Raw genomic sequence first — 19,506 nt, forward strand, 5'->3', positions numbered from 1 at the left:
AAAAAAAAAAACTAACAAATAACAAAACCTAAATAATATTTAACACAAATTTTTGTTGTTAAAAATACCTGTACTGGTAGTGGTTCTTGCAGTATATGAAGGTGTCAAGAGGCAGGGTTGAAGGTGGGTGATGATTTGACATGGTAGTAGTTTGACAGTCCTAGAATTCCTCTCTTAATCTCTCTCCATCCATCTCTGTGTGCACATTTACGATTACCTTTATCGGCTACAAAATCATAATAAGAAATTATATTAAAAAATTAATGAGATGGAAACACACGAACAAACCCAATTAATTGAACAAATTCTAAGGTGTGATTAGACTATTATAATCCAAATCGACTTTTGAAACCAACAATACTCAAACTAAAAGCAATTCAAATATAAACCAATTAGTAAAACTAAATAAAAGTTAAAACGATTCAAGAATATCTAATGCTATTCGTACTAAAATGGATTTAGTCACAGAGAGAGAGAGAGAGAGAGTGACCTTCTTGGAGGAGTTGGCTCAAATGGGAGTGGAGACTGAGTATTGAGGAGACGGAAAGAACAACAACTCTAACTCTTGCTCGTCCACACTTACATTGTTTTCTACTTTCATCATTAATGATATATTGTCTACGTCGAATACTCCTTTCAAATGGCTCATCATCTCTTGTTCTTGTTTGGCCTAGGTTTCATACTAATTATTAGGTTACATACTAATTATGAGTTTTTTAAAGAAAAATATTTTTTTAATATGTCAATATCGTACCCCTTCCATTTCTCTTTTCAGATAAAATTAATCTTCGTCTCAATCTTGCATAGAAAGCAGACTCCATGCTTGTGGAATAAACTAAAAGCAAAGCATTCACAAAAATTTAATTCATAAATATAACTATATAGCAAAAACATATATTACAAATTAACAGTTAGATGTTATAGAAAGGGGAAAAATTGAAGAAAAATATAGCATTCACATACTAACTTCAGAATTAAAAAAACATATAGATGTGATTATGGTCATATTCCAATTTCAAATTCTCTCTACAAACATATTACCAATAAATATGCAATAAACAGTACAGAATAAAGGAAAGACTGGTAAATACCTGACTTTCCTCGTCTTATAGTTGTATTACCAAATAAGCCAGATATCAAAATGCTAAATCCCTACCTGCAAAACCATAACAATCCAATTTTCAGCCAAGAATCATTAATAGAAGACAAATAGTAAAGTGCCGAAAAAAAAAAAAAAAAAAAAAAAAAACAGATTTAAAACAGCAATCATATATTTGCTGCTGTACACATATATACAGCAACTTTTTCATCACAATGATAAAAAAGCATAATTGGGAAAACGGTAGGGGGGGGGTCATCAACCTCAAATGTGCCATTTACAGCATCTCCATATTGTCCAATGCATTGGGCACAGCAATTTTACACACCAATACACTGCATTGTTGCCCATTAATTTCATATATATAATATATCCCAAACCAAAGTCAAATCCCAGGATTACAAAAAACCCAGATATATATTTTCAACCCATAAACAGGGCAAAACCCAAGTGGGGGACTTCCATTGAATTTGGTTCAATTTGCAATGAGAGGAATAAGATGATGACATTAGAATTTAAAAGGCTAGATATCAAACTAAGATTGGAAAAACTAATAAGGAATTGGGACAAAAGAGCTGTAAGTAGTATTGATTCAACTTTTCACTTTGGTCAACTACAACAGAGCTGTCAAGATGTTTAACCATTAATTAATTAACTCATCTTCATTGCTAATAATGAAAGATTCAATAGCTTCAATGCCAAAAGACAACAACCAAAATAATTTAAACTGACAGGACTCCAACAAACCTTTGATTTTACCTAAAACCCTTTTCATAGATCCACCTCAACTTCACAGAACATACCAACTAAGAGGACTAGTCTGCAACAAACCTTTCATATAGTTATATTAAAGTCTGTTGAAGTTAAAACGGAAAAAATATGAAGCTATTTTGTCAAACAATTTGCATGCATATAGCAAAAGGCAAAATTTGAGAGATCGAGAATGGGGTGGTTTTCTAGAGACTCTATACCCATCTAATATTCATGTAGACAAAAAGAAAGCTATTTAAAGAATAAGGAGAAAAGATACCTATATCAAAACTAAGCCAACCAAAACCTATATAACGCACAATTATTTATTTATCTAAATTACTGGTAGTGGTTTTAGGAATATGACATTGACGGAATGGTGTAATGATAACAGGTGGCAGCTTTCGTAGGGGTGACCCTCAAATTTCTCTATGAACCTTAGAGACCCTGTCTCTCTCTTAATTTTGTCTCAAATTTAAACAATGTAAGTAGAACTATCTCCGGCAGAGTTGTTTTTAGAACCCATAAGATGATTAACCAAACAACATAGTGAAGAACAAATAAAAAATAAAAAATCAAGAGCATATCTGAAACCTTAAACATGATTTATTTTAAAGAATTTCACATTCCAAAAATTACATACCCAAACCTAAGCCTAAATCAAAATCAATTCGATCGAAATCCCTAAGCCTAAATCCTATTTAAACGATAAAATTTTAAGACAAATCAAAAAACCTTACCAGTAAAGGTTTCGACGTGGTGAAACCTAGTGAAGAGGATATGGGTGAGATCGATGGTGTTAGGCAAATCGGTGGTCTGAGGAAGGAGATATCGGATGTGATGGTGGGTATGGTGGATGCGATGCCGTCGTCAGTGGTCTGATGAAGGAGATCGATGGTCTTAAGCAAATCGCTGGTCTGAGGAAGGAGATATCGGATGACATGGGAAAGGCAAAGGATTGGGAAAGCCAGAGCATCGTGAAAGGGAATGGGAAAGGACGTTGCGATCCCGTCTTCGGTGGTCTGATGAAGGAGATCGATGGTGGAAAAGGCAGAGGATTTGGAAAAGCAGAGCATCGTGAAATCCATCGTGAAAAGGAATGGGAAAGGATGTTTTTAATACTGTGCTTTTGGTTTTTTTTTTTTTTGTTTTGGTTTTGGTTTTTTTTTTTTTTTTTTTAATACTGTGCTAATGTGAAAAATTGTGAAAGTTTCAAAAGTTTCGGTTTTTTTTTAATACTGTGCTGATGTGGAAAATTGTGGAAGCTTCAAAAGTTTCGGTTTTATATATATACTAGTCGCTAACCCGTGCGATGCACGGGAAAACTATTAGAAAATAATAATGAATGCATATATTAAAAGTCAATTTAAGTTCATGTGTGCTTGCAAAGGATACATACCTAAATAGTTCTTGCGGTAGAAATAAAAGTCTTATCTTTGAGATAAAGAACTGATGTAAACAAACTAACCTTACATAAAAAAATAAAATAAAAAAAAATAAAAAATAAAAAAACATAAAACTGATGTCACGGGAAATTCAGCCATATAGTAGTAATATATAAATCTCTTAAAACCTAAACCTAAACGTAAGGACTAAATATTTATGCGCCTTCTCTTGCTTTCCTGATGTATTTGGTTAAAAACATAAAACTGATGTTACGGGAAATTTAGCCACATAGTAGTAATATATAAATCTCTTCAAACCTAAACCTAAATCTAAACCTAAACGTAAGGACTAAATATATAAACAAACTAACCTTACAAAAGCTGAACTTTATAAGCTAAAATCTATACCGTGAGTTGTAGATCTTGAATGTTATACCGTGCGTTTAGGGCTTCCTACATCTGGAGAGAGAGAGAGTTTGCAGAAATCAAAGAAAATCTCTCTATAGCTTAAGAAACACAATATAATAAAATCAAAGAGATAAAATTTTCAGAGGATAATAATATTTTATGATAGCGCAGTTAGAATTTTGGTTTAATTCTTGAACACTGAATTGGAAATTGATTATATGAGTATTCAATGGTGAACAAAGTACTATGTATTAATTAATATATAAACAAAACTAACCTTACAAAAGCTGAACTTTATAAGCTAAAATCTATACCGTGCATTGTAGATCTTGAATGCTTTAGGGCTTCCTACGTCTGGAGAGAGAGAGAGTTTGCAGAAACCGTGGCTTTATATTTCTTAACTTGAGAGAGGGGTAAGGTTGCTAGGGTTTTGAGGAGTTATAATTTTTATTTGCTTTTTATTTTTTAAATATTGTGCTGACGTGGAAAATTGTGGTTTGCAGAAACCGTGGTTTTATATTTCTTAACTTGAGAGAGGGGTAAGGTTGCTAGGGTTTTGAAGAGTTATAATTTTTATTTATTTTTTATTTTTTAAATATTGTGCTGACGTGGAAAATTGTGGTGCCAGCAAAGGCTTCGGTTTTATATATATATATAGACTAGTATTATGCCCGTGCGATGCACGGCTTAATAAAAAAATTGTATATAAATTAAAATATATATTTTTTATACTATAATATAATTTAATAACAAAAAAATAGTAATTTTTAAAAATTATGGCAAGTTTTAAATTTTTAGAAGCTCTTTGTAGTAAAATTTTAATTTGTTTTTTTTATATATAAATGGCACTTAAAAATCTTTCTATAATACTTGCTAACATGTGGAGTAGTAGAAGTGCTAACCATAAATAAATTTCTAGCATATATAACCAAAAAAAAATTCCATAGATTACAAAAGTAAAGTATCTAGATTGCAATGTAAATGTAAATTTTTGTCATAAGTGAGGAAATAATTAGCATAATCAATTAAGAACACCAAATCAAAAAATAATATCAATAATTAAGATGAATTGAATTATCTAAATTTTTTAAATAAAAAATCATAGAATTTAAGTAATAATTGAACTGCGTTAATAGAAAAAATAGAAACACAATAAAATAAAATAAAAAAGATAGCTCTTCTCACATAAATCTCCTAATTTCATATTGTAGATGAGTTCCATCCCAAATAGATTTGGTGATAAAATTTCTTGTATATATGACTGAACTAAATATTCCATAAATTACAAAAAAATAAAATAAAAATAAGTATCTAGACCTTCTAGGGTACTACACTCAAAATAATTTCAAAAATAGATAAATAAAGGTACAGAAAGAGAAAAATATATATATCATATTGCAATATAAATGTAAAAGTTTACATATGAATCACCCATGTCTAGCCATTTTGATATTGACATTCATGTATAGCCATTTTGATATTTCCCTTAGTGAGGAAATAATCTGCACAATTAATTAAAAACACCAAATTAAAAAAAATATATATATATATATATATATATATCAATAATTAAAATGAATTGCATTATCTAAAATACTTTATAAAAATAATAGAATTTAAACAATAATTGAACTACGTCAATAGAAAAATAGAAACACAATGAATAAAAAATAAAAAGAAGATAGCTATTATGAATAGAGATGAATAAATTAGAGTAAACAAATACATATAGAAGAAGAGATGAATAGAGGAAAAAAAAAAAATTGTATGGTTCTATGAGTTATTATATATATATATATATGTCCACTCCACGTAAAAGAAGTTGATATAAACAAAAAATCTAATGTCAGTTTAATTTGTGAGATGTGAAGTTAAAATCTAAATCTTAGAAGTCTGAAAAAAAAAAAATGTACCGTAACAAAAGTTAAGAAAATCCCAAGAACCATATTTGAGCACAACAAATTAAATTATAAACAAACATTATCGTAGCTTTTAGAGTGAGGAAGATAGAAATTTACCTTGTAAATAAGGAAAAAACTGAAGAGAGGGATAGACTGAGCATGTCGTGTATATAGAATGAAAGTGTGAAATTGATATCATTCCCTTGTAGCAATGGAATTGATTTACGTATCATGATATCAAAATCCAATAACTGATCTACTTTAAGTTTCAAAAAAAAAAAATAACTGATCTACTTTAAGTTTCAAAAAAAAAAAATAACTGATCTACTTTAAGTTTCAAAAAAAAATAACTGATCTACTTTAAATAGTGCTATATTCACATGTACTTATAAGAGAAGTAGAGTTCCAGTTAAACTTTATTATATAAAATCCCATTAGGAAGATGATATTTGATTATATTTAATTATTTAATTATATTTTTCTTTTTTAATTGTGTTTATCTAAATATTTATAAAAAAAAAAAAAGAAAAAAAAAAGAAAAAAGAAGAATAACAAATTGAGAAATCGTAGAAATCAAAAAATGGGAAAAAAAGAAGAAGACAAATTGTAGAAATCAAAAATTAGGGAAAAAAAGAAGATTTTTTTTTTTTATTAAGTTTTTGTGTCTATCAAACTTTATCCAAAGAAGTGATTTCAAATTAAAAAATTTTATCAACTTAGAAATTATAGGAAAAAAAAAAAAAAAGATAACGTAGAAATCAAAAATTGGGGTTAAAAAGAAGAATAATTTTTTTTAATGGATGAGAAGAAGTTAAGTTGATATTAAATTATTAAGTTTTTGTGTCTATCAAACATTATCCAAAGAAGTGATTTCAAATTAAAATTTTTATCAACTTAGAAATCATAGGAAAAAAAAAAAAGATAAGAACAAAAAAATATATATTTATAATTTGTATATATCTATTCTTAAAATCTAAAAATTTATTAAAATTTCTGCAATTTGGTGAAGCCACGTGGCGCAACTACGGCGTCTAAGTCCAACTTTTATTATATATATAATATGATATGATATATATAGACTACAAGGCATGAATATAGTATTATTCTATTTCAGTTGTTGGGGCATGTAAAATAATGTGAGTAATTAACATTACACTCCTATTTTAGAGGGTCTTCTTCCATTTGTGTACCTTTATGTTATTGCTTTAATGGCCCACCCTAGTCAAGGGATAGTACTTAAAGGCATTTTGCATCATTTACCAATCCTATTGGGAAATAAATAGATGGGGAAAATTCTAGGTTCACCGGGGTGGCACAGATGGAAAATAAGTCAATAATCACTATAAACTCAAGAAACACTCAAAAACAAAACCAACTAAACACATCCACGGAAAAACAAACTGTAGAACGACATCCAAATTAATAATTCTCTCAAATGGAGGATATATTTTGTAAAATTAAACTTAAAAATTCTCAAAAAACAAAACAGTTCTAAAGTAAACCATCAAGAAATAAACACCAATAACCCAAGGTTTAGTCAAATAAACTAAAACCCATGTTATCATCAGACTCTTCAACAGGCTCTTCCTTTTTCTCTTCCTCCTTTGCAACAGCGGTAGGGGCACCACCAGAAGCAGCTGCTGCAACAGGGGCAGCGGCAACAGCAAACTTGCTAGGAACCTGCATTTATACTCAAAACAATCAACCTATTGAACAAAGGTGACCTCCTGGTGGCAAAGTGTAAAAAATTCTCATTGTGACCAAATGCTTGTCAATTAGCCCAGACAAAATAAGGTGAAGTAAAACAACAACAGTGCAACACAACTTGACATTAATTGAAAAATGCAGTTTGCTGTCACCAACCTTAATGTGATCCTAAAAATCTACACCAAGATCACTTATTATGCCACCCACATGTATTAATATATTAATGCGCTTGCACTCACTTTACCAAACTAATGGTGGTTTACAGTGTGCACCACTTTGCAAAAATCAGTTACAAGAACTGGGCCTATCCATCGACTCTGTCGATGCCTCGTGGCGGTCAACCACCCATCGTAGTGACACTCGCACTCTATTCTATTCATTTATAAAAACAACTAAGAAAGATAAGACAAGGGGAAAAAAATTCAGGAAAAGATATCTAACTTTGATGATTTTGGCAGAGATATTCTATAATAACATAAAAGGGTAGAGTGGACTAGGGACAAACTTCTTTCCAAATAACACTGCCAATGTGCCAATTTAAAATGTGACCTTTTAAAATTAAATTGAACATGAAATAATCCAGTTTAAGTGTGCTTTAAAAGAAACAATTGTAATAACGATAACCCCTCTCCCTGCTTTCTATCTTGCTACTTGTCTTTCTACATGGAAATGAAAGCAAATGACATATCTTAGTCCCACTGATGCTCCCTTTAGAAAGTCCATTCTGATGGATTTAATGTTGTCTTTCCATCAGTGGCAACAAGATCGTATGGTGAATCCTCTGCAAATTCAGTTGGCATGGACTTCCGGTGTAGACATGGCTCCCAGTCAGCTTCCTTGATCACCTTTAGTATCTCTTCAACACCTATCTTGCTCCCTTCAGCTGATAAATGAATCCCATCTCTGGGGAAAAAATATATATATATATACATATATATATGTACACACAGCCAACAAACATAATGATTACTCTATTACATCACACTTTATTGGCGAAGTCTTGACTGAAGACAAGTTGACTAACATGGTGCGTATCTAGAGAAGAATGTGAATGCAATTGGTTTAAATTCAATATCAAAATGACTCCTCTCAAAAACTCAGACTACAAATCTATCACTTGATAACATGAGTGCCAAAAACACGTCATGACAAACTGTCACAAACGTAACTAGGAAAGAAACCATGGGTAAATTGCGTGCACATACAGGACTTGGACCCAGGACCAAAACCACAATCCTATACTTATGAGGGGTGGAAGTGCCATCTGACCCAAAGGACGGTGGCTATAAATCAGATTGTTTTTTTATACTTATAAGAAGTTCCGATGCAACAAAAAAACTTACATGAAGCAAGCATCCATCCAATCATCTCTTTTCTGAAGTGCAGTAAAAAGATCAACAACCTTCACACAAGCATCTGAGCATCTTTGGCATAACTCATTTGTTCTAACTAGCTCGCTAAAAAAATGACTGGTTTAAGAAGGAAAACTTGAGTTAGAATTCACATTATTAGAAAACCAGGAAAACAACACACTCAAGATGTGGCTCAGAGCACCTTATGTTTCCACAAATGTTTTCCTCATTGTATGGTAGCATCAACCAAGAAAAGTAGTGTTTGGAGTCAAATAATAATTTTTTTTTTTTTTTTAATAAATATCAGAGAGCTATCAATATTGATACAAACTAGAATCCATTTTTCACTGTCTACATTAAGTTCTTATGGAAGGCTAACAGAAGAAAGCAATTCAGCCTTGATAAATAACAAGGACATCAAGATTACTAACATCTCTCCCTGCTTTCTATCTTGCTACTTGTCTTTCTACATGGAAATGAAAGCAAATGACATATCTTAGTCCCACTGATGCTCCCTGTAGAAAGTCCATTCTGATGGATTTAATGTTGTCTTTCCATCAGTGGCAACAAGATCGTATGGTGAATCCTCTGCAAATTCAGTTGGCATGGACTTCCAGTGTAGACATGGCTCCCAGTCAGCTTCCTTGATCACCTTTAGTATCTCTTCAACAACTATCTTGCTCCCTTCAGATGATAAATGAATCCCATCTTTGGGGAAAAATATATATATATATATATATATATACACACACACAGCCAACAAACATAATGATTACTCTGTTACGTCACACTTTATTGGCGAAGTCTTGACTGAAGACAAGTTGACTAACATGATGTGTATCTAGAGAAGAATGTGAATGCAATTGGTTTGAATTCAATATCAAAATGACTCCTCTCAAAAACTCAGACTACAAATCTATCACTTGATAACATGAGTGCCAAAAACACATTATGACAAACCGTCACAAACATAACTAGGAAAGAAACCATGGGTAAATTGCGTGCACACACGGGACTTGGACGTAGGACCAAAACCACAATCCTATACTTATGAGGGGTGGAAGTGCCATCTGACCCAAAGGACGGTGGCTATAAATCAGATTGTTTTTTTATACTTATAAGAAGTTCCATTGCAGCACAAAAACTTACATGAAGCAAGCATCCATCCAATCATCTCTTTTCTGAAGTGCAGTAAAAAGATCAACAACCTTCACACAAGCATCTGAGCATCTTTGGCATAACTCATTTGTTCTAACTAGCTTGCTAAAAAAATGACTGGTTTAAGAAGGAAAACTTGAGTTAGAATTCACATTATTAGAAAACCAGGAAAAAAACACACTCAAGATGTGGCTCAGAGCACCTTATGTTTCCACGAATGTTTTCCTCATTGTATGGTAGCATCAACCAAGAAAAGTAGTGTTTGGAGTCAAATAATAATTTTTTTTTTTTTTAATAAATATCAGAGAGCTATCAATATTGATACAAACTAGAATCCATTTTTCACTGTCTACATTAAGTTCTTATGGAAGGCTAACAGAAGAAAGTAATTCAGCCTTGATAAATAACAAGAACATCAAGATTACTAACATCTACATAGGTATGGAAATTACTAGCCAAAATTATACTAATGTATATGTGCATGTCCATCCAAATTCCAATTGGTAATCACACAAGAACTTGAAAGTCGAGAGAATCATTGGCACACAAAACTATGGAGACATCTCATCTTTTAAGGTCTATCCTTTGGTTGACCTTGCAAAGAAACCAATTTTCACAAGAAAACATCCACTAGCTTATGCTCTCTTGAGCATCATTGATGTCAAACATGTTCCCCAAAATATTTTCATGGTTGACACTACCAAGTACATCTAGGGTACCATTAGATTTTTGATAGTATGGTCACCTAAATCCTTTTAAGGCAAAAGGCATTTTCAACTAGAAGTATAATATCTTTGGAAAAACTTGATTGAAGACCTGGAGAGCACATAGTGAATTCCACCCAAAGTAGCCTCGCAACAATATGTCTGCCTACAATTTATCACGAAGAACATAAGATTCTAATGTAAAAATTACAAGATGCATAAAACAAGCTATTCCTAATTGAAATTCCGTAACAGAAACAAATATAAGACAGACAAGGTGTTCGCATGAGAAAGTAAAGGGACTATTTATGTGAACTTTTTGATACTAGCATGATATTTTCTTCTTCCTTTGATTTAAGTTTACATACCGGCTGGTTTAAACCCACACAAAAAAGTCCATGTATACCCGCATACTAAGAAAGTTAAGATTGGAAAAACATTTAAATTATTTAGAATACTTCAAGGCCATTTTACACATAACTAGTAGACAATAGTTCTCGAAATTTTAGAGATGTGACTTTCAGACTAGTCAGCAGCTAAAATCCTGAGTTAAACAGGTAAGATAAATTTAAAATATGGTTCAACAGGATCTCAGACACTTTTAATTTCTTACAGGGACAATCTTCTATACCTGTGGCTTCAACTACATTCAAACTAATTACTAGTAAGACAAGCGACCAAGCAATCATAAATGAAATAGAAAATCATCTTTAGAAACTATAAAATTTACCTGAAATGATACACATCTTTTAAAGATTGACATGTGATGGATAAAATATGAAACTTGTCCTTGATGTTGAGAAACTAAAAAACCTTCACTTAGGCTTCTGGAGAAATTCTTGAATGTTCTTATCTACTTGATTAGATGACAGCAAGTCAAAAAACATGCTTGCAACTGTCGCATTTGCTGAAAAACCCTTGTCAACCATTATTTCAAGATATTTAATTGCCTTTGATGTCTCATTATGTTGCAGTAACCCTTGGATTATTGTGTTATATGTGCGATCATTAGGTGAACAACCACTCCCATCCATTGTCTCAAATATCTCACTTGCTTCTTCTAGCAATCCCTCTTTGCAAAGCCCTTTGAGCATTACGGTGTAAGTTCGAACATTGGGTTGCAATCCTTTTGCAGGTAGACTATAAAAGAGTTCTCTTGCAACTTTAAGATTCCTAACATTACACAAACCGTCAATCAAAATGTTGTAAATCACAATATCGTTGCCCAACGTTTTGTCTTCCATCTCAAGAAACACTTTTATTGCCTCAACAACTTGTCCATTCTTACACAGGCCGTCCAACAAGGCAGCATAAGTTTGGGGATCTGGAAGTTGGCCACAAGCTTGCATTTTATGGAATAGCTCTAAAGCAGCCTTGTGTCTCTCCACTCGACAAAACCCACCTATAAGAGTGTTGTAAGTCACAATATTAGGAGTTACTCCCTTGTTGGACATTTCATTAAAGAGATTCATTGCCTCATCAATTCTTTTATTTTTACAAAATCCATTAATCAATGTGCTATAGCTAACAACATTAGGTGAACAACCCCTCTCAACCATCATGTTCAATGCTTCAATGGCATCCTTCAATTTATTTTGCAAACAGTATCCATCAATTAAAGAACTATAAGAGACTACGTCAGGCTCAATACCTCTTTGAATCATCTTATCAAAAACTTTTTTTGCCTCTATCAACATCCCCTCTTTGCAAAATGCGTCCACCAATATGTTGAAGGTCCGCACACCTGGCACGATCTTCCTCTGTGCCATCTCGTTCAACAAAGTAATAGCCTCTCTCCACCTGTCGCAATTGCATAGGCCTTGAATTAAGGAATTGTAAGTGATAAGGTTCGGCTGAATGCCTTTACTCATCATTTCAGTCAAAAAGTTCAAGGCCTTAGCTACCAACCTATCCTTACATAAACAATCAATGATTGTGTTATACGCTGTCAGATCAAGCTCAAAATCTCCTTCTTCCAATTTCCTGAGCAACCCAATAGCCATATCAGTCTTACCAATCTTACACAGAGCATTTAGTATCGTTCCACAAGTAAATGCATCAGGTTGATACCCTTTCTTCTCCATATCTTCTATCAACTTCACAGCTCCAGCAATGTTACCTTGAAGACAGAGCCCCTTAACAAGGGTGTTTAGAGTACTAGAGTTTGGGTGATAACCAAGTTTCAAAATTGTTGCCAAGACAGAGAACCCAAAATCTACTCTGTTCAAAGGGCAGAGGCAGTTAATCAAAATATTAAGAGTATAAACATTGGGATAGATTCCGAACGATTCGATTCGTTTAATTAGAGAAATGACTACTGGGTAATGCTTCATTCTTGCAATGCCACCCAATACGTGATTAAAATTGGCAATGGAAGGCAAAGGGCGCGTGTGTAGCATTTTATCAAACAAGTCTAAGGCATGATCAACATTCCTAAAGCTTTTAGATTGCACTGATCTCTAACAGGTTTCAAGAATTGATTGTGATTGTGATTGTGATTCGGGGCTTTTTTAGCACTAGCAGCAGTAAGAGTAAGGGTAGAATAACAATAAGAACGAAAACAAGTGTGGGAAGAACGAAGCAGCGTACCCATTTTCCTGAAGATCCAGCAAACAATTCGGCAGCGGAAATCAGAACGAAACGATTGGCTGATGGTGAGAAAGCGAGAGAGAGAGAGAGAATCGGTTCGGTTTTGAGGGCAGTGTCCTTGAACTAAAGCTACTGATCAATTATCTGATGTTGGGAGAGCATAAAAAAATTGGCTGAAATGTGGTATTTACATCATCGTCCTAGGGGAGGGGGTTTTAAAAATGTAAATATTATCACACTTACCCAAATTGCCAAGCGAAGGCTCGAACTTTAAATCATTTAGCCATAACACACTTACCACATCACTAGCTATTGATCAGTTAAGTCTTTAAGTTACTTACAAATATATATATACAGACATATGTAACTTTATATGCTGCTTAGATATGCTAATACAAAACATACTGCATCTGGGATTCACTTCAGGCTCCAATCTCGCACATTTATTGTTGTAAAGCCGCAAGGGAAGCAGGTAGTATTTGTAAATCTAGATGCTTGCATGGCTTCATAGCTTGCAACAGTGAAAGTGATTGAGTTAAATTACACAGGGTTTGGAAAACCATATGGTGAGAGTTGAAGATGTAAGGGTGGTGTTTAAAATTTGGTTTTGACAAAATTGACCAAGAAAGAGAGAGAGGTGGGAGGTAAAAAGTTGATTTTTTTATTTTTTATTTTTTATTTTTTATTTAAGAGTTTGACTGTTTAAAATTTATAATTGGTTTGAGAGAGTTTGAAAGGCTTTGTATTTTAGCGCAGAGAAGTAAATCATGAGTGGGAGTTGAAATTGGGTGTTTGTGTGTTTTGAACTATATTCTCTTTCACAGCTTGGAGGCATGTGTTATCTCCTCCCTCAAACTATCTGAAGAGAATCAAATTTAAAGCTAGAATAAGAGTTTAAATTTCATGTTTTTAATGAATTTGGGGATACTCAAATTTATTTTAATTTTTTATGTATGACCAATTTTGTGATTTTTTAGGTGGTGTTCTGGGTTTTACATGTTGGATTATATTCTCATAATTTTAATTGAGCATCTTTTTGGGTATTGAGGAATAAAAAACAATGAAGAAAAAGTGATTGGAAGCTTGTGAAGGGTTTTTTACTTTTTTTTGGATATGTTGTTGAATTGTGAGTTTTGCTTTGTTAATATTCAAATTGAGGATTACTTTATAGATTTTGGTAGATATTTTTTCTAGGGAGAGATTTAACAAAACAATGAATGATAGCTTTGCTTTTTTTTTTTTTTCTTTTTCTAATAAATGTTTTCTTTATGTTCTTTCTACTAACATATATCTATGGTTTTCTATTTGACTTTCTTTTTTTTTTTTTTTTTTTTTTTTTTTTTTTTTTTTTGATTATTCAATCCAACAAATTTTGGGAACACACTAGACACCACCATTCATATGGGAAGAACACTTTAATAACTTCTTCATTCATAGCAGGTACTTGTAGTTCTTTGCTTGGCCCATTTTACCATATAATAATATTTGGAATTGTTTTAGCTCCACTATTATTGTTTTGGGATAATATATAAACTTTGATTTTTCTTTTTTTTTTTTTGAAACATGAATATCGATATAGGGAAAAAAAAAAATAAAAGAGGAGATTATTGGCCCAATGAATGAGGAAGAACAGGGCAAAGGAGAGCTAAGGCATTGCAAAGCCAGTTTATGGATAGGCATCTTACTTTGATTGGTAATTTGGTGCTTCCTTTGTTTACTGCATAATCTTTATTTTTCACGAAGTTTCATCGATATTTTAAACTATATTTGTTTCTTTTTTATCTGTCTATGGTGTTTGTATCATGTTTCAATGATTGGACCAATACCATTGTTTCATGATGCCATTGTTGACGTTGTTAGCATGTTGTTTTAGTTTATATTTCTGCGTGTTAAGAATAACAACTTGAATTTTGAAGTAGAGACTGTGTGCTTTTTTATTAATATATTTACTCTATTTTTTTCCCCTTAAAATTTCATTTGAGATGGTAGTAGATTCAAAACATGTGTAATTTCTTCATCATCATTTTTTCCTGTAAAGTTTGATTTTTCTTTCATCACCACCATTATCAATTGATCAATATTTTAAATCAAAGTTGAGTGTTTGATTTTGTTTGTGTGTGTGTGTGTACTATTTCTCTTCACTTTTGGTTCCAACAAACACAGTGGGTTTTGGTTTCAGGCAAAATCTCAAGTGGGGATTTCCAATTCAAGCTCATTCCCTCACCAATTCACCCTCCGGGCTTATTGTCACAATTTTTCAATGATGCACACTTAGTGCTTTAAATTTAGCTTATATATAAGCCACCTCATAATTTTGAAGTCCACATTTAAGCCTAATAAGGTATGAATAGAGTAGAGTGCAAATTTGACTTTACAAGCTGACCAACTTAAAACAATTTTAATGGGGATTGAAGTTTAGAATTTACTTTGAAGTTCTAATAGCTTGATTTTGTAGATATTATTGAATGCTAGACTTTGTCTGTAGACTATGCTATTCCTTGGTGCCAATAAACTCTAAACCTGACACATCTATGAGGCCCAGTTATTATGCAACTTCAATGGATTGGAAAATTTTGCAAGTAGTCCGCTTTTCAAACATAAAGTACGAAAGGAAGTTTGAGATACCCAACAATAGATATGAAACATTTGGAAACAAACTGGTGGGTTGTTTGTTGGGCCCCTAAAGACTCTTCTTCAAAGAAAGAATTCAACATGGTTGCAAATTCTGAAGGGGGTGGATGGGTATATCATGCCTGGATCCATGACCCTCCTACTAGGGCCTCCAGGTAGCAACATAAATACAATCTAAAATTTAATAATTAAGATCTATTGGCCAGAACATTTATTACTCCTAAACACAAATAAAAAGAATTGGAACTAAAGCTATAGACCAAGCAGGACACTAATTTGTAAAATGTTGAGATCAATTGCAAGTTGTGCTCAAGAACTTCATAAGGGATGAAGCCATGTGAGATGAAATTCTTTTGCACTTATAATGAGAGAAAAAAGTGAGAAATCCTCTTTATTAAGTGCCCAAATTAAAATTTAAGCTTTACATTAGTCTTTCTCAATGAAAAAACAAGTTGCACCAGTAATTTCAAAAAGAAATTATGTTCTCATCTCTTAGGAATTACACGAAGTCAGCAGCACTATATTAGAGAAAGAAATCTCTGCAACCTACAACTCTTTGAAACTGTATCCTGAAACTTTCTATCTACAAACAAGTAGCCCTATAAATTAAGATTTATTTTCATATGTATGTATTTTATATGCGTTCATATTCATAATTTCCATTAGGCTTATTCCAAAATGCAAAAAAAATATTACTTGTATAGTAATTGAATTCTAAGATTTCACAATTGGACTATTTGATATAATTTCTAACACATATTTGCTTGACTTTTTTATGCTACAATAAATACATCTTTCTTCATTCACCTGCAGTACAATAGCCCCTATATGATTAGACATTTCGCTGTTACTGAACTTATCCATTAATTAAATCTTACAAGCAGTGGCAAGAGTACTCTCCTAGAAATTATGGCTGGGAGAGCCAGTGGAAATAAGAACTCAATAGTGGAAGGTGCAGTGATGTACAACAACAAATATGCCTCTGACCTTCGTCTCAGTAGGCTCATTGCATATATTAGCAACCAGCTTAATATGTTAGCACATAATGACCAAATTTTGGAACATGTATACATTTATCATACCATATGAGCATTCAAACACCAATATTAACCAAAATTTAATTAAATTGGACAAATTAAATAACTTATCAGAGCAACCATGAATGAACACACAAAGTAGTCATTTGACTTCATAGTTTTCAAATAAGCATCATCCGACATCTAAATGTATTAACATAGATCCATACTTATGTGCACACAAATTTACTAACTACACAATAATCAAATTAAAGATTACTTGTTGGCATATTCACTTTCTCTTACTTGTAAAATTGCAGACACTTCCCATTTTTAACAATTCGAGAGACGCTCGAGTTTGCTAGGGACTGCACTCAGGTGCTTCAGCTAGAGAACTTCACTCCTCATATGAGAAAGTTCTTTGCCCATGCACTAGTAGAGGGACAGGATCCATTTTTGGAATATGTGATAGAAATCTTAAGTTTGAAACATATAGAAAACAAGCTCATTGGAGAGGCAATATCCGATGTTGATCGCCAAAAGCTCACTACGGCTGAGTTAGCACTTGGAACATATTCTATTATGATTTATGACCAACCATTTTCTGGGTGTGATCTAGCAGCTACATATGATCTAGTTGACACCATAAGAACTATTAGCAGGATTCAGCAATCTTCAGCAATCATGTCACTGACACAACTCTCTCAGGAAGTGTTCAATCTTTTCGATAGAATCATATTGCTCACTGGTGGACATGTTTTGTTCCAAGGCCCCTGCCAAGATGTCATTCCTTACTTTGCCAAACTCGGGTTAGTATACAGTAACATGGTGGTAGTCACAGCCAAGCTAATATGTGCATACACTTCTTTATAAGTAACTATGTTCAACATAACATTAGAAAGCAGTAACACTTGTTAATTATTCAGGTACATAAAACCATCATATGTGGAGTCCAGTGAGTTTCTTGAAGATATTGCAGCTGGGGACGGTTCACAGTATATTGTACCTGGAGCAACACCCTTAACACTAGAAGAGCTAGTAGAGTGCTACAGAGCATCAGATCACTACAAAGATATAATGAGAATTGTTAAAGGAGATGATGCAAAGCACACCTACTGGTTGGAAAGTGAGCCTGGGATTGGGTTGTCCCTTAAAACGCCATCCAAATACCAAGAAGAGAGACAGGTAAAGAAATCGTTCCATGACAATATCAATAACCTGTCAGAGTAAACTCTATATATGCAGCTGAAACTGATTTAAGAATTTAACTGAAGCAGCTTATTCCAACAATTAATGATTGCTAACATGATTTCAGAACTAGTGCTGTCCAAACTCCCTACCAAAGTAGGGCACTCAGGGGGGATTGAAAGCACTGGAAGAGTTCTAGACTTATCCAGCTCCATATTCACGACAAGCCATTTTGGTAATACTAAGAACACAAAGATTCTTATGGAGGAATCTTCAATACACATATGCTAGACTTACCGGGTGTGTGATGATTGGTCTCTTGTTGGGCTCCCTCTACTTTCAGATCGAATACAAGGACATATATGGTGCTACATCACGTACACTATAAATATACATGCAAGTTATACTCATAGGAGTGATCTCAACAAACAATGTCATACCCCAGGTTGGCACAAACAGGTTGGTCTATTTTCGAGAGAAAAGGGTTGGAATGTATCTTCTAGTATTTTATCCAATATCATAGGCAGTGGGCGAGATTCCTTACTTTCTCATGGAAACACTTGCAGTTGTAGGAATTGGGAATGGGATGGCAAGTATTGGGACACAATCCCCTTCAGAATTCATCAAGTTCTGGACAGTGCTCTTCCTGTTTACACTATGCCTAATTTATTTTGGAATGATGATCACTTTCCTAGCACCAGTGCCAACACTAGCTGCATTTGCCGTGGCAATTGTGACATCACTGTGGGTGTCAGCTTCAGGTGTGGTTGTTTTGTTATCTGACATAAAGTTTTACAAATGGATGTATTGGAGTAACCCATTCTAGTATGCAATGAATGTGATGACCTCAATCAGTTTCTACTGTAATACAAAGGGGTGTGGATCACAGTGCAACTGTCCACGATTGCAAGATGGTTCTTATGTGTGGGATAGGTTCGAAACTATAAGAAGCTTGAGCCATGAGAGGATAGATTTGGACATACTCATTTTGTCTGCAATGTGCTTGTTGTTTGCCAGCCTTGCCTCTGTCTTCTTTGTTGTGCTGAGACACAATTCACCCCCTCCCCATTTAGAGCTATTGACGTCACGAAGCAAAGATGCGAAGTGTTTTAAGGAGCAAGGCAAAACAAGCAAACAACACAAAGAAGCATATATAGGGTAAATCTGAACTAGATTAAATCAAAAGGACTCCAGACAATAAAAATGCATTCAGCTACAATTATAATCAAAGCAACGTGAATTATCACATTGCTGACATCCCTCCTACTTGTTGTACCTATAAGTTGGGCACTGCTATGTATTCATGTACAGCTTTACATTTTTTTTCCTTTCCAAATTAGTGTATTTCTTGACATTGCAAAATATTCAATACGTAGATTCCGGAAACACTTTAATTTCAAAGGTGTTAAAGTAGCCTAAACCAAGTCAGAGGCAACCACTGGATTAAAAAAGTTTATATAAAGCAAACAAGCAACAAGTGACATGTTGATTGAGGGAGCATTGATGCAGGGCAAAACCAAAAAGATGCAACAACAAAATTGAGGAATATAAACTAAAGGATAGGTAACCTAGGAGTCAACACATAGGCTTGCTTAGACTTAGATTCAACACCAAGCAA

The 19,506-nt window shown here is 33.3% G+C and overlaps 1 long non-coding RNA gene and 1 pseudogene across 1 annotated transcript; one reads left to right on the forward strand and one right to left on the reverse strand.

Moving 5' to 3' along the window:
* LOC115980262 overlaps positions 1–19,050 on the forward strand; it is an 81,562-nt pseudogene extending 62,512 nt beyond the window's left edge.
* On the reverse strand, positions 6,947–9,312 carry LOC115981479. The gene is made up of 3 exons (XR_004089367.1): positions 9,276–9,312; positions 8,594–8,652; positions 6,947–8,153 (listed from the first exon to the last, which is right to left on the reverse strand). It is a non-coding gene; the product is annotated as an uncharacterized LOC115981479 (long non-coding RNA).
* Positions 19,051–19,506: the final 456 nt, after the last annotated feature.

This window comes from Quercus lobata, chromosome 3 (genome assembly GCF_001633185.2).
Source record: "Quercus lobata isolate SW786 chromosome 3, ValleyOak3.0 Primary Assembly, whole genome shotgun sequence".
Lineage (NCBI taxonomy): Eukaryota > Viridiplantae > Streptophyta > Magnoliopsida > Fagales > Fagaceae > Quercus > Quercus lobata.